Source organism: Protopterus annectens, chromosome 15.part0 (assembly GCF_019279795.1).
Source record: "Protopterus annectens isolate FY-2018-M chromosome 15.part0, PAN1.0, whole genome shotgun sequence".
Lineage (NCBI taxonomy): Eukaryota > Metazoa > Chordata > Ceratodontiformes > Protopteridae > Protopterus > Protopterus annectens.
This window is the reverse complement of record NC_056749.1, coordinates 596,647,808-596,660,994: the sequence shown is the minus strand read 5'-3', so window position 1 is coordinate 596,660,994 and position 13,187 is coordinate 596,647,808.

Genomic DNA, 13,187 nt, shown 5'->3' with positions numbered 1-13,187 from the left:
GACAGCACAAAAGAACACTATCAGATTCCAAGGCAAAGACAGAAAGATAAAGTGGATAGTCATCAGACACCTTTCAAAAGGGATGCCAGCAATAACCTGCTCACCAGTTCACTGGGCATCAAAAAGCAGATGGAAGGAATACTTCCAGCAGCTTCTGAATGAAGAAAACCCCACAGAAGCTATACTGCCCCAGACACAACCTACAAATGAGATGATAGAAGAGGAGCCCATCCTAGAAGAAATAAGAACAGTGCTTAAGGAAATTAAGTCAGGGAAAGCATCAGGCTCAGAAGTGGTTAAGGTGGATATGATCAAGATGCTGGATAAGGTAGGGAAGAAGTGGCTACTGAGGGTACTCATAGAAGTATGGAGAGAAAGGCATATCCCACATGACTGGAGCATAAGCATACTAGTGCTAGTGTACAAGAACAGTGGGGACATTCACAATTGTGGGCAGTATAGGAGTTATCAAAATCCTGTTGCACTAGATGAATGTTCTAGACGTGGTGATTGGTAAATGAATATGCAGAATAGCAGAAAGTAAGATAGGAAATGAGCATTTTGTATTCAGATCAGGTTGCAGCACAACCGAACCAATACTTGCAGTGAGACAGACAGATGAGAAGAAGCTAGAGATGTGGAAACATTACAACTGGGCATTGCTGGATTTGGAGAAAGCATATGACAAGGTCCCAAGAAAGCAGATTTGGGCAGTCCTGCCATGGTTTGAAGTCCCGGAAACATTGGCAGAATTAGTGCAGGCTATGTACAAGGACCCAGTAACACAAGTACAAGCAGATGGGTTCCCAGTTGGTGTGGGTATGCATCAGGTTCACCTGTGAGCCCACTGCTGTGCATACTGGTGATAGACTACTTTACAGCAAACAGGTCAGCGGGGACAGATCAACAAAGCTGCTGTATGCAGACAATGTGGCATTACAGGCAGACTCTGAGTAAGAACTTCAGCAAAGGAAAGGTGAATGGAATGCAAAACTGAAGGCACATGGGATGAAACTGAGCACAGATAACAGTTATAATGGCATCAAATGGAGGACACTAAAGAAGATGAGAACTGCGATAGAAGGCAAAATATTGGAACAAGTTAACATCTTTAAATACCTTGGAGGGGTGGTTGAGGAAAGGGGAAATATGAATAAGGAGGTCAAAGCTAGAATTAGAGGGCTGCAGCTAAATGGCACAAAGTGTTAGGGGTAGAGGGTGACAGAAGAATGCCAAAGAATCTGAACTATGTGGTGTATAAAACAGTGATGAGACCAATAGTACTGCATGGTACAGAAACATGGGCAGTGAAGGCAGAGCAGATGAGGAAATAAAGGTGATGGAGATGAAGTGCTTGAGATGAGTGGTAGGATACACACTGTGGGATAAGAATAAATGGGGAAAGAGCAGAAGTTCAATAGCTCCAATTCCACAGAAAGTCAAGGAGAACAAATTATGGTGGTGCAGGTGCATGTGCAGGAAAGCAGAAGACACTCTGAAGAAGATTTGGGACAAGCAGGAAGAAGGCAAGAGAAAATTACGGCATTCATCAAAGAGATGGATAGATTGTGTTATAGAAGACTTGTGACAGTATGGAATGACTGAAGAAGAAGAAGATAAGAGAGTGGCATTGGATCATGAGAGATGGTGGCAGTTGACAACGCTATGACCCCATGCAGAAAATGAGGAAAAGGGGGTTGATGATGATGATGATGATCAAAAAGCTGGAAGGAACAGACTGCATTAATTTTATGAAAGTAGTAGTAAGCAAAAGGACTAGTGCTTTACATCAGGATTTGTTAACTGAGAGGGGTACAGCATGTGTATGCTTGAAAATCTGACCATTAAGAAAGTAGCCAGGATCTACAGTAATATAGATGCAATCCTACCAGCAGAAATATTTGCCCCTGACAAAACTGGCAAAATGTAAAAGTATTTAAAAGTGGGGACAGCAGACTGATTGTTCATAGGTTCATAGGTTCGTACTAGGCTATCTGCCCTAGGGCATTTATAAGCCTAGCCAGAGTGTGTGTGGCTTTCACCAACCCTTAGGATGAGAATACTACGCCCTTTTAGGGTTTAGTTTACTGTGCCTCTGTCTAGTAGTGACACAGAGATGACCCTCGGGGTAAACCTACGATCTCCCATCCACTCGTCAAGATTTCTCTTGAATAGAATCAGTGAGGGGCTCTGCCTAACCTGGACTGGGATTCTATTCCAGAGTGTAGGGAGCCTCTGGGTTATGAATCTGTCCCTCCAGCACTTCCTATTTATTTCTGTGTTGAGGTTTAAGTCTCTTGCTCTCGTGGCTCTGATGGATTTGGATTTTCTGAGGTGGAGCATGTCCATTAATTCTGGATTGGACATGGCCTTGTACGTCAGGCACAGGTCACCTCTGAGTAGATGGTATGTGATTGAATAGAGCTGGAGTTTTTTCAGTCGGGCAGCATATGACATATGTTTAAGACCCTTTATCCTCTTGGTGAGGAACTTTTGGGGTCTTTCCAACTGCTGCAGGTGTCGGGTGAGATACATCCCAAATGGGGCATTGTACTCAATCATTGACCTGATAAGAGAAGAGTACAGGGGCACAATGACCTCTCTTGATCTAGATGTGAAACCCTTCATGATAAGGTGGGCAATATAGAAGGTCTTCCTAACCACTTTGGCAATGTGAGTGTCAAATGAGAGGTTACTGTCAACCTGGGTCCCTGATTACCTCTTCATTACTTAATGGATTACTACCTATGTGGTAATTTGTGGGTACCTTGTTTTTCCCAAAGGGTATGACTATACATTTTTTGGCATTCAGCTTAAGGCCATGGCTCTGGCACCAATTATCTGTTTCTATGAGGCCTCTCTGAAGGATGTTTGTGTCCGCTGGAGTATCAATTATGGTGCCCAGTTTGCAGTCATCTGTGAACTTTGTCAGCCACAATCCTCCTATGTTTGCCTGTACCTCAGAAAAATAAATGCCGAACAAGAGGGGTCCAGGACTGAGCCCTGTGGGACACCGCTTGTGACTGGCTTAGAGTCTGACATAGCTCCAGCAACTCTGACCCTGTTGGTTCTGTCCTTGAGCCAGTTTGCAACTCATCTTGTGACATATGGGTTTACATTTAAGCTGGTGAGTTTGTCTATGATGCCCGAGTGGGGTATTGTGTCAAAGGCTTTTGCAAGGTCAAGGTAGGCTGTGTGAACTGCCTTGCCCTCATCAATGGCCTTAGTGACTGTTTCAAAAAAGTCGACCAAGTTCAAAAGGCAGCTTCTGCCCTTGACAAAGCCAAATTGGGTAGGATCCAATGTCTGTAGGTCCCCAATGTCTTTGTTTATGAGTTCCATAATGATCCTCTCCATAGCTTTGCAGACCAGGCTCGTCAAGCTTATGGGGCGGTAATTTCCAGGATCCGTAGAAGCACCGCCTTTGTGAAGTGGGACCACTGTTGCCGTACACCACTCTTTGGGTACGTATCCTATAGTAAGGCTAAGATTAAACAGCAGCCTTATGTGTGGGTTTAGTTCCTCTTGGAGTTCATGTAGCACACAGCCCGGGACACCGTCCGGTCCCATTGATGCTGTGTTTTTAGCTTTAGAGAGGGTGGCTCTCACCTGGGCATCTGAGATGTTAGGGAGGCTACGCTCTGCTGGGATAGTTATTTCTCCTTTTGGGAGGGGGAGGAGAAATTTGCACTGAACCTGTCTGCCAGAATGTTGGCAATGTCAGTGGGTTCAGTGTATTTTGTGTCATTTTGGACTAACTCTGAGCATATCTGGGAGTTTCCACCCAGGTTTCTAACATAGCTAAAGAAGGCCTTGTGATTGTCTTTTGTGTCTTTTGTGATTTTTCTCTCAAAGTTGGCCTTGGATGATTTTATGAGTGATCGTAGTTTTTTGCTAGTACTGATCAGAGATGCCTTCCCTTTTGGAATTTTGCTCTGTCATGTAGTAGCTTCCTCCTCCTGTTGTAAAGTTTGTTTATGACTGGGGTCCACCAGACCGGGCGCCTGCCTTTGGGGGAATGGGTCTTGGTTTTATTTGGGATTGCATGATCCATGCATTCTTGAAGGTGCCCGTAGAAGGCATTTGCAAAGGATTCAGCAGTGTAGGTTGTGGTTTCCACTGGCCCAGTGGCCTTGAAAGATACCACTTCAGTCTTAAGAAGTGTGAAGTTGGCTTTTGAGAAGTTCTTCACTGTGGTCTTTTGTGCAGGGGGTGGGGGCAGGATGTGGATATCCAGTGAGATTAATTTATGGTCTGATCTTACCAAAGAGGGATATACTTCCGGTGTGGAGCATTTTGTCCCCATGTTTGTGATGATCAGGTCTAGTATATTGTCTCCTCTTGTGGGAATGGTGACTAGTTGTTCCATTGCATTTGAGTTTATGAATTCTAGGAACCTTTGGGCTAGGGTGTTGGGGCTTGAGTAATGTTCCCAGTCTATGTTTGGGTAGTTGAAGTCTCCCAAAATGATGGTATTTGGAGAGACATTCATACTCTCCAGTGTCTTCAGGAAGGCTGTGTGGGGTTCCTGAGTTTGTGAGGGTGGTCTGTAGCATGCTACAAACTGTAAGGCAGTTTTGCCTATGGTTAGTTGCACCTGGATGGTCTCCGATGCTTCGTGCGTTGCCACTAACCTGGAGGTGTGGGTATCTTTGATGAATATGGATACTCCCCTCCTTTTGTGGTTCGGTCCAAGTTTTGGGGCCGGAAAGCATGATATGAGGTAAAACCTGATAGTGCTGGGGTGCTCTCAGGAGCCTTGAACCAGGTTTCAGTCACTGCACAGACATCGATGTTCTCCATACTGAGGAGAGGGCATGCATCTTGAGGTTTAGACTTCTGGCATTGAGCAGCATTACCCTTAGTTTTTTTCCACTTGTGTTTTCTAGGGAGGTAGGTTTGTCATTTGAGCCTTGCCTAAAAAAGGCACTATGGGGGTGGCAAGAGCCTTGGCCAATATCCGGAAGCCCAGGGGTGACAGGTGCAAGCCATCCCTTGCGAAGCAGCGTGGCTTGTCAAGCATGTCATCCCAAGCAGACAGACATTGGATCCCCTTTGAATGACACCAGTAATTAAGCCAATTGTTAAAACTGATCATTTTGTCTTTGTACTGTGGAAAATTATTCACTGTACACCAGGCAGAAAAGAAGCAAGTTTATCATAGCAGTCAGAGAATAGATGCAGGGGTGATACTTAAGCTGCTGTATCCAGCTATCTTTAGGATATTTTTTCGTGAAAGATGAAAGACATATTATTTTTGATGGAGAACAGTATCTGGAGAAAAAAATATTCAACAGAGTGAGACAGCAAAGCAGAAGGGGAGACTGGTTTTCATTCTTATGATAGTAACAAAGCCCAAAGGTAGACTTTAGCAGTGAAACCTTTTCCAGTGCTCCTTACAAAAATGCCTGAGGGAGAGAAAAAAAAAGCACAGCAGCTGAGCAGAAGAATCAGGAGTACCTTGGACCTGAACTAGTGACTGGTACTGGGAGATGGAGACCAGGCAATGAAAATCAAAAGCACTCAAAATACAAAAACGCATGAATGAAGCATCAAGAACAGGCCACAAGCAGGAATCCAAACACTATCCTTGTTTATTAAGCACTTTCGTCAAGTCTCAAACTTTTTCAGAACAAAATTACATAGACATGTCAACTCTTATAAACAACACCCCTGCTTCCCATCGGTCATTAAATTACATTATTTCCCCTAAAATGAAACATTATTAATACCTTATTAAAAATATAAAAAACACATACAAAGACATAAACCAATATCTTGAAAATAAAAATGCTATCAAAAATACATAGATTTTAGTTTTAAAACAGAACTCAAAGAGATTCTGTCATTCAGACCTGGTGGTTGACATGCGTTAGTTTTAATCTGCCAAGTCAATTCAATGATTAGGAAGAAAACCAGCAGCACTATGAAATTAGTGAATTCATGGGAGACTATAAAGCATATATTCCATTGGCTATAGGAATAGATGTGAAATGTGGCACGTCAAGAAAAATAGCTGAGAAAGATTGGAATTGTATTGATTGTTAAACTGGTGGCTGAACTGTAAGTACCCCACTTTGTCATTAATGTTTAGAAGGGCACAGAAGAGGACGAAGAAATAACTGAGCAAACATTTTCTTATTAATATAAATAGAAAATATGTACATTGCATATTATTTTGTAAAACAGTTTTATATAGTGTGCACTCAGTATTTTATATATGAGATGGGGTGTCTTATCAGTAGCTGTCGCATATGATAAAGATACTAAAGAAAGCACATACTTTTTCTTAGTTATAAGATATACAGGTTTTACACAGTAAGGAGAGAGGGTGGACAGAACTGAGTTAACCTTGGTGTAATGTGAATAAGAGTTGCTGGGGTGGTGGTAAGATGTAAAGGTGCACTGATCATAATATGTAGAATTAAGATGAAAATTTCCCATTTTTTAAAGGAGTGGACGTTTGTAGTAATGTCTTTGGTTTAAGCTATAGTCAAGCTTTTTTATGCAAATGGGCTTGAAAAATAAGAGGTATGGAAAAATGTTAAGTTTCTTGCATTTTCAAAGTCATTAGCTATTTCTTTTTCATTAACAAATGCTCTCAGTGGGAGACAGGATGCCTACAGATGTAGGCAGTTGGCCATGGGAAGTCTAAACAGAATGTTCTGAGTAAAATTTACAAACATTCTTTTGTGCAAATGCACAATTACTAACTGGTGTTTTTTTCTCATCTCTCACTGCTTTTGCTTGGAGACAAGCTGTCTACAAATGCAAATAATTAATCTTGAATCTCTTAAAGCATTCTCTGTTCAGAGAAATGTGAGAGGTACAGTTAAGTAATATTTGAAGGTACAATGTTTGAAGGTACAATAGCAAGCAGTTCAGTGAAAAAAAATGAATCTGTAGGAAGTGAATAGGTTATAAGTAGTTGTCTCCACAGTAGATTAAGTACTTTAATGCATGTAATATAACAGCATACAATTAAGTTTGTTTATTTAAATGTAGTCAGTGCACTTTTTATTAGTGCTAAATGTTAATGTTTACTAAAAGCATGCAACATGTTTTTCACACCATGGAGGGGGGTATAGGTATAAAGAACAGATAGCAGTCAATGTAAGTGGGTCACAAGCTGTTACCTGTGGTTTAAAATAGCTAACCATAATTTTAGATTAGGTAGCTCTTGTGGATGCAGCTGTCTGGGGCAATTGCTCCTATCTGGAGGGTGAACTTCATTTATTGAAAATGTACATAGTTTTGTGTGTTTCTTCTAAACCGAACAACAAGGCTGGTGACTCTCTCTTCTCTAATACTGTTGGAAAAGCCTGGAATCTTCTCCCCAGTGAACTTTCCTACTTTAAAGACTATTTCAGTATACCTTCTTGATAGAGTTTGCAAAGGGCAGTGCTGACTTTGTTTTCTCTTTGTGGTTACTCTTCTGTAGAGGGCAAGTAGTCTGCATTTCTAGGAGTGTGCTGTTTTACATTAATTTTAACTGTCTCTCTTAATCCCTTCTAAAACTGGCAACATTTTATACTTAATAATGACGATAATTAGATTTATAGACTAATTTTACTTCAGAAAATGTATATTAATTCATGTTCATTTTATTTATTTTTTATTATTTATATTTTACATTTGTTGACTGGGCTAGTCTAACTGGATACATGTCCATTTTCAGCAGAGGCCTGGGGAGATAAGCTCCAAGACAGAACAATGAAAACAACACATAAATAAGCAACAGTAAACGAGAACCATATTTACAATGCATATTACAGGCTCACACAGAAAATTCAGTGAGGACAACAGCCTAGCAGTACAGAATGCAGGCATAATATAGCATATGGGTACAATATATAATATTCTAGAGGGAGATAGTAATTATGGTCAATAAGGAAGGAATAACAGTTTATGAGTAGAAAGGGTAGGTAGAGCCAAGTTTGAAGAGACAGATGACTAGTCAGGTTTAGTACAGGGGCATAACCAGTGTGTTCTGAGGAACAGTTTCAATTTGTTTTTGAAGAGTGATAGTGAGGGAAGTGAGGAAAGTTCACTGGGGAGAAGATTCCAGGATTTTCCAACAGTATTAGAGAAGAGAGAGTTGACAGCCTTGTTGTTCGGTTTAGAGGTATGTACTAATAGTTTGTGAGATAACCTGAAGGACTTCAGATTTTTATAGGGGGTGATGAGGGTGGATAGAATATGAGTATTGGAAGGTTTATAGTGTTATGCGCTATGGATAGTTGGTGAAATTTAATCAGGTTTTGTAGTTCAAGCCATCCCAGCTTCTTTATATTAATGCAATGGTGGGTTCTAAATGGGTTGCCTGTAGCAAATCTGGCAATGTTATTGTAGGACATTTCCAATTTGCTGAGGTTATTTTTAGATAACTTAGTAAAAATGGGTGAGGCATAAAGAAGTGAAGAGATTAGATGAGTGTGAGCTATAGTGGTTTTAGCTACAGGTAAAAGGAAGGTTTTAATCCTATAGAGAGAGACAAGTTTTGTGTTGACAGTTTTTATAGTATTATTGATATGGATATCAAAGTTCAGATTGTTGTCAATGGTGATACCCAGTAGTTTGGTGGTTGGGTCTGGTGATATAATAGTTTTATTGGTGGATATAACTGAGAAATCAAAAGAAGAGGACTTGTGAGTAGGAGAGAAGAGGAGGAGTTTAGTTTTTTTGGGGCTTAGGAGAAGGCACCGCTGTGTGAACCATTGTTCAACTGTGTTAAATATTTTCTGGGTAAGAGAGTGAAGTTCAGAAGAGGAAGTGGCTGAGCATATCATTGTGGAGTCATCAGCGTATTGTATGCATGTGGCTTGGGGGATGGCTAGATGAAGGTCATTAATAAATATGGAGAAAAGTAGAGGTCCTAGGATGGACCCTTGAGGGACACAAAGGTTAACGGGCAGGAGGGTGGATAGAGACTTGTGCCATAGTACAGCCTGTTGTCTTTTATCTAGGTAGGACTGGAACCACTTTATGGAAGATGTATCTAGTGACAGAGATTTAAGTATTTTGATGAGAATCTGGTGATTTACCATGTCAAATGCTTTAGACAGGTCAATAAATAGTGCTGAAGAAAGATTGTTAAGGTTGCGGTTTTTATTGATGCAATCAGTGAAGGAAAGAAGGGCAGTGGTAGTGCTATGTGAAGGTCTGAATCCATGCCGACAGCTGGAAAGTAAATTATTTTGGGTTAAGTGGTCAAGTAATTGTCTATGGATGCATTTCTCCATGGTCTTTGCCAAAGGAGAGAGAAGGGCAATGGGGCAGTAGTTAGACAGTTCAGTGGAGTGTCCACCTTTATGGAGGGGGATAATATGGGAGATTTTCCATAAGCTAGGGCTATAACCTTCGGTAATAGTTCTATTGATCAGAATGGAAATGGGATAAGCAATAGCTTTGGCTGATTGTTGTAGAAATTCAGCAGGTAGTTGGTCTGCTGAGGGAGAGCATGGTTTTAGTTTCTGTAGTAGGGTTAGAATATATGTTGTTGGGACAGGTTGAATATGAAAAGGAGGGGGTAAGGTTGATTTATAGGCAGGTAGAGTCAAGTTATTAGGTGATAGCTGACTAGCTAGTGTTTGGATAGCATTAGTAAAAAAGGTATTGAAAGCATTGGCTGTATTCATGGGATTTTTTGTGGTCAGTATTTTGAGGGTTTGGTGTAGTGGATTGACCTGGATGGAGTAGTTGGTTAATGCTAGTCCAAATTTTTTTCTGTCAGTGTCTCAAATTAATAGTACTAATAGTTTAAAACTGTCCATGTCTCTTCTTTCTAGATTTGTCCCTGATTCTGTTGAGATTTATCCCTGATGTATTGACACCCATGCTGTTTTATTTATTTTTATTTATTTTATTTATTTCATTTTTTTTTGTTTGGGGGTGGTGACATGCAAGCAAAGTCAAGTTAGGCATTTTCTGAATTTTTGAGATGACGAACCCAAAAGGTTTGCCATCACTGCAACAGACAGACAAAGAAGAGAATGTATTTGCAATTTCATACAGCAGTAGGAAAGGACATTCTAAGAAACTGTTTAAAAACTGTGTGCAGAAATGTAATGGACTTTACAAAGATTTATGACAACTGAGGTTTATAGATTGGGGGATGGGAATGTGGAGTTATTTTGCAAATGCAAAATGAAAATATATTACATGTGCCTATTCAATGTGGAGGAAAATAGAGGGTTTGTAAAATACTGGGGACAACCAAAGATGTTTCTTTTGTAGTAAAAATGAACATTTAATTAGTAGCTGTGATAAAAGAAGATGTTTTAGTTGTGGTAAAATTGGTTATGAAGCAAAAAAATGAGAACAAAAATGTATAAAATGTGAAAAAATAGGACATTCATGGGTGGATTGTGATGTAAAAGGAAAAAACACAGGAAGGGAAGGAAGTTCAAATCAAATCAAATGATTCAGTAGATAATATAGAAGGGACAAAAAAATAGCAAGGAAGACATAACGTTGGAGGAAAAATAATACACAAGGGAAGAAGAAGAAGAAATAAGTAATTCAAGTGAAGAGGGGGAAGATAACTGGGTAGGAATCAAAAGCAAAAGGAATTCCATTGGGAAAAGAGTGAAAGACAGAAAACATAAATTTAAAAATATAGGTATAGGAGAAAAGAAAGGAAAATGATAAGAATAAAAAAAATATTCTCCACAAAGTGAGAATCTTGGCTATAAATGTGAATAATATAAATAATGTAAAAAGAAGATTAGGGGTGTTATTATGGTGTAGATTGCTGGATATGGATATCATAATATTAATAGACATAAGAATTTTAATGGAAGGCAAGAGAACACAAGAAAATGAACTATGGGAAGGTAAAGTTACATGGAATATAGGAGAAGAAAAATGTTCAGGTATAGCAATTTTAAGTAAAGAAATTATAGACATTTGGGATTATACATTAGTAATACTAGGAAGGATGTTAATATTGGATATAAGATAGAAGAATCAAGTATACAAAATTGTGGCACTATATGCGCATGTTTGACAGAATTAAAAGGAGGTTATGTTTAGAAAAATTCTTGATTGTTAGCGTTAATATTTAAATAAAAAGTGGAAGAATTTAATTGAGATTTAAGACATAGGAGAAAGGAAAGGGCAGATGTCAAGGTAATTTTGGAAATAAGTGGTAAGATGTATTTACGATAATTTGAGAACAAAAACTGATAATTTTATAGTATTGGAGAGTTTAAAATTATTATATAAAGGAATAAATATAACAGGTTTTTCAGAACATGTAGCAATCTAGATAGAATAGAGATTGAAGAAAAAGAAGGATATATAAAATTGAGGCATCTAAAGAATAAACAAAATAGAATTTAATGATTATGTAAGAAAAATAATTATTCATGTATGGTTAGATCATATTGATATGAGAAGGTTATACAAAGGTTGGACAAGTTGGTGGATAGTTTAAAACAAAAATATAAAAAGGTTTTGGAATGGCAAAATATAAAATAATACAAGATAGTTGTGAATATAACAATATCACTGATCAAGCATTTTAAGATATAATAGATAACAAGGAAAGATTTATAGAAAAAAAAGTTATATGAAACGAATCAAGAAAAAAATCAAAAGGATTCTATTCAAAGATTTTTTTTGCAGAGAAAAAGGAGAAAGTAGCACCTTACCTAAGTATGATTGTAAAAGAAAATAAAAGAATAATAAGAGAGCTAAAATATGAGACAGGAAATATAGTCAATACACAAAAAAGAAATAATGCATGTAATAAACATATTATGAAAACATTTTTCAAATATGAAACTATAGGAAGGCATAAATGGAACTTTAAAAAAATTAACTGAAGAAGATAAGGTGATAAAAAAAGATTACGATGATAGAAATGAAAAAAAGTTTTGAAGGCAGAATCTGGAAGCAGCTACAGGTTTACATGGAATTGAATATTTGATGTGTAGAAATATGCAAGAATGGCAAAAAAGATTTTTTGAACTATTAACTGAATGGTTAGAGAAAAGGGTAGAAGATGAAAATATGTATGGGTGCAATGAAGTTCACATGGAAAAAAGAGCAAACAGATATAAAAAACTGGAGACTGATAGTGTTGAACAATGTCATCTATAAGGTATTTACAAAGATAATAGAAAATGGAACAGAAAGTAAAGTAAGTTATTGAATGAAACACTTTTTGGAATAAAAGGGAAAGGGAGTCAAGAACTTTTAATGATTATATGAGAAATGGTAGAAGATGTGATAGAAAAGCAGAATTCAAATTTTAATAGGGGATGGAAGTAAAGCATTTGATAAGATACAACATGAAGTATTACGAGAGATTTTAAAAGAATGTGATATAAGTAAAAAAGTAATTAATATTTTAGTTTGTGTATAATAAAAACAAAATAAGATTAGTGGGTAATGGGTGTGAGAAAATATAAATGAAAAGTGGTATAAAGCAGGGCTGTCCAGCAAGTAGTATCTTATTTGCATTAATCATGAATATGATTGTTAATGAAGTAAACATAACATTGAAATAAGCTAACTATTGCACAGCAAAGATAATTCAGATTCCAATAATGTTTTCTTTTGCGAGTGATGTAGTATTAATTGTAAAAAAAAAGAAAATGAAGAATAGATGAAAACAGCGTTACGGCATTTGTTAAAGAACTAAGGGTGTTAGGTTTAAGTATTAATGAGGAAAAGAGTAAAGGACTAGGATTTTCAGGCAGAATAGAGAGCATTCAGTATAATAAAGGAGACATAGAAATTTTGGGAATAAAATTTGGTAATGAACAGCAAAGATTGACAGTGGAAGAGTATGCTACATAAAATAAGAAATATATGTTCTGGAGAACATTCACACTTATGTATAAAAAAGCATATTTACTTAAGTCAGTGATATTAGGTAAGATAGCTTAGCTAGCAAGTGTGTTTATGATAATAGTTGAATTTGAGAAAGAATTTCTGTGTTGTTTGCATTTATATGAGGATCCAGATTAAATCCAATTAGAACTCTTCATGTTATGAAAAAGGAAGGAGGATTGGATTTAATAAATCCAATTGTGCATATAGCATCATTGAATTTATATAAAGTATTGATATGGATAAAGAAAAAAGAGCAAAAAATGATAATTAAGAGAAGAAAATTATAAAGAACTTTTGCAAAATCCTAAACATTTAAAAAGAAATAAAGGAATTACAGGTACAGA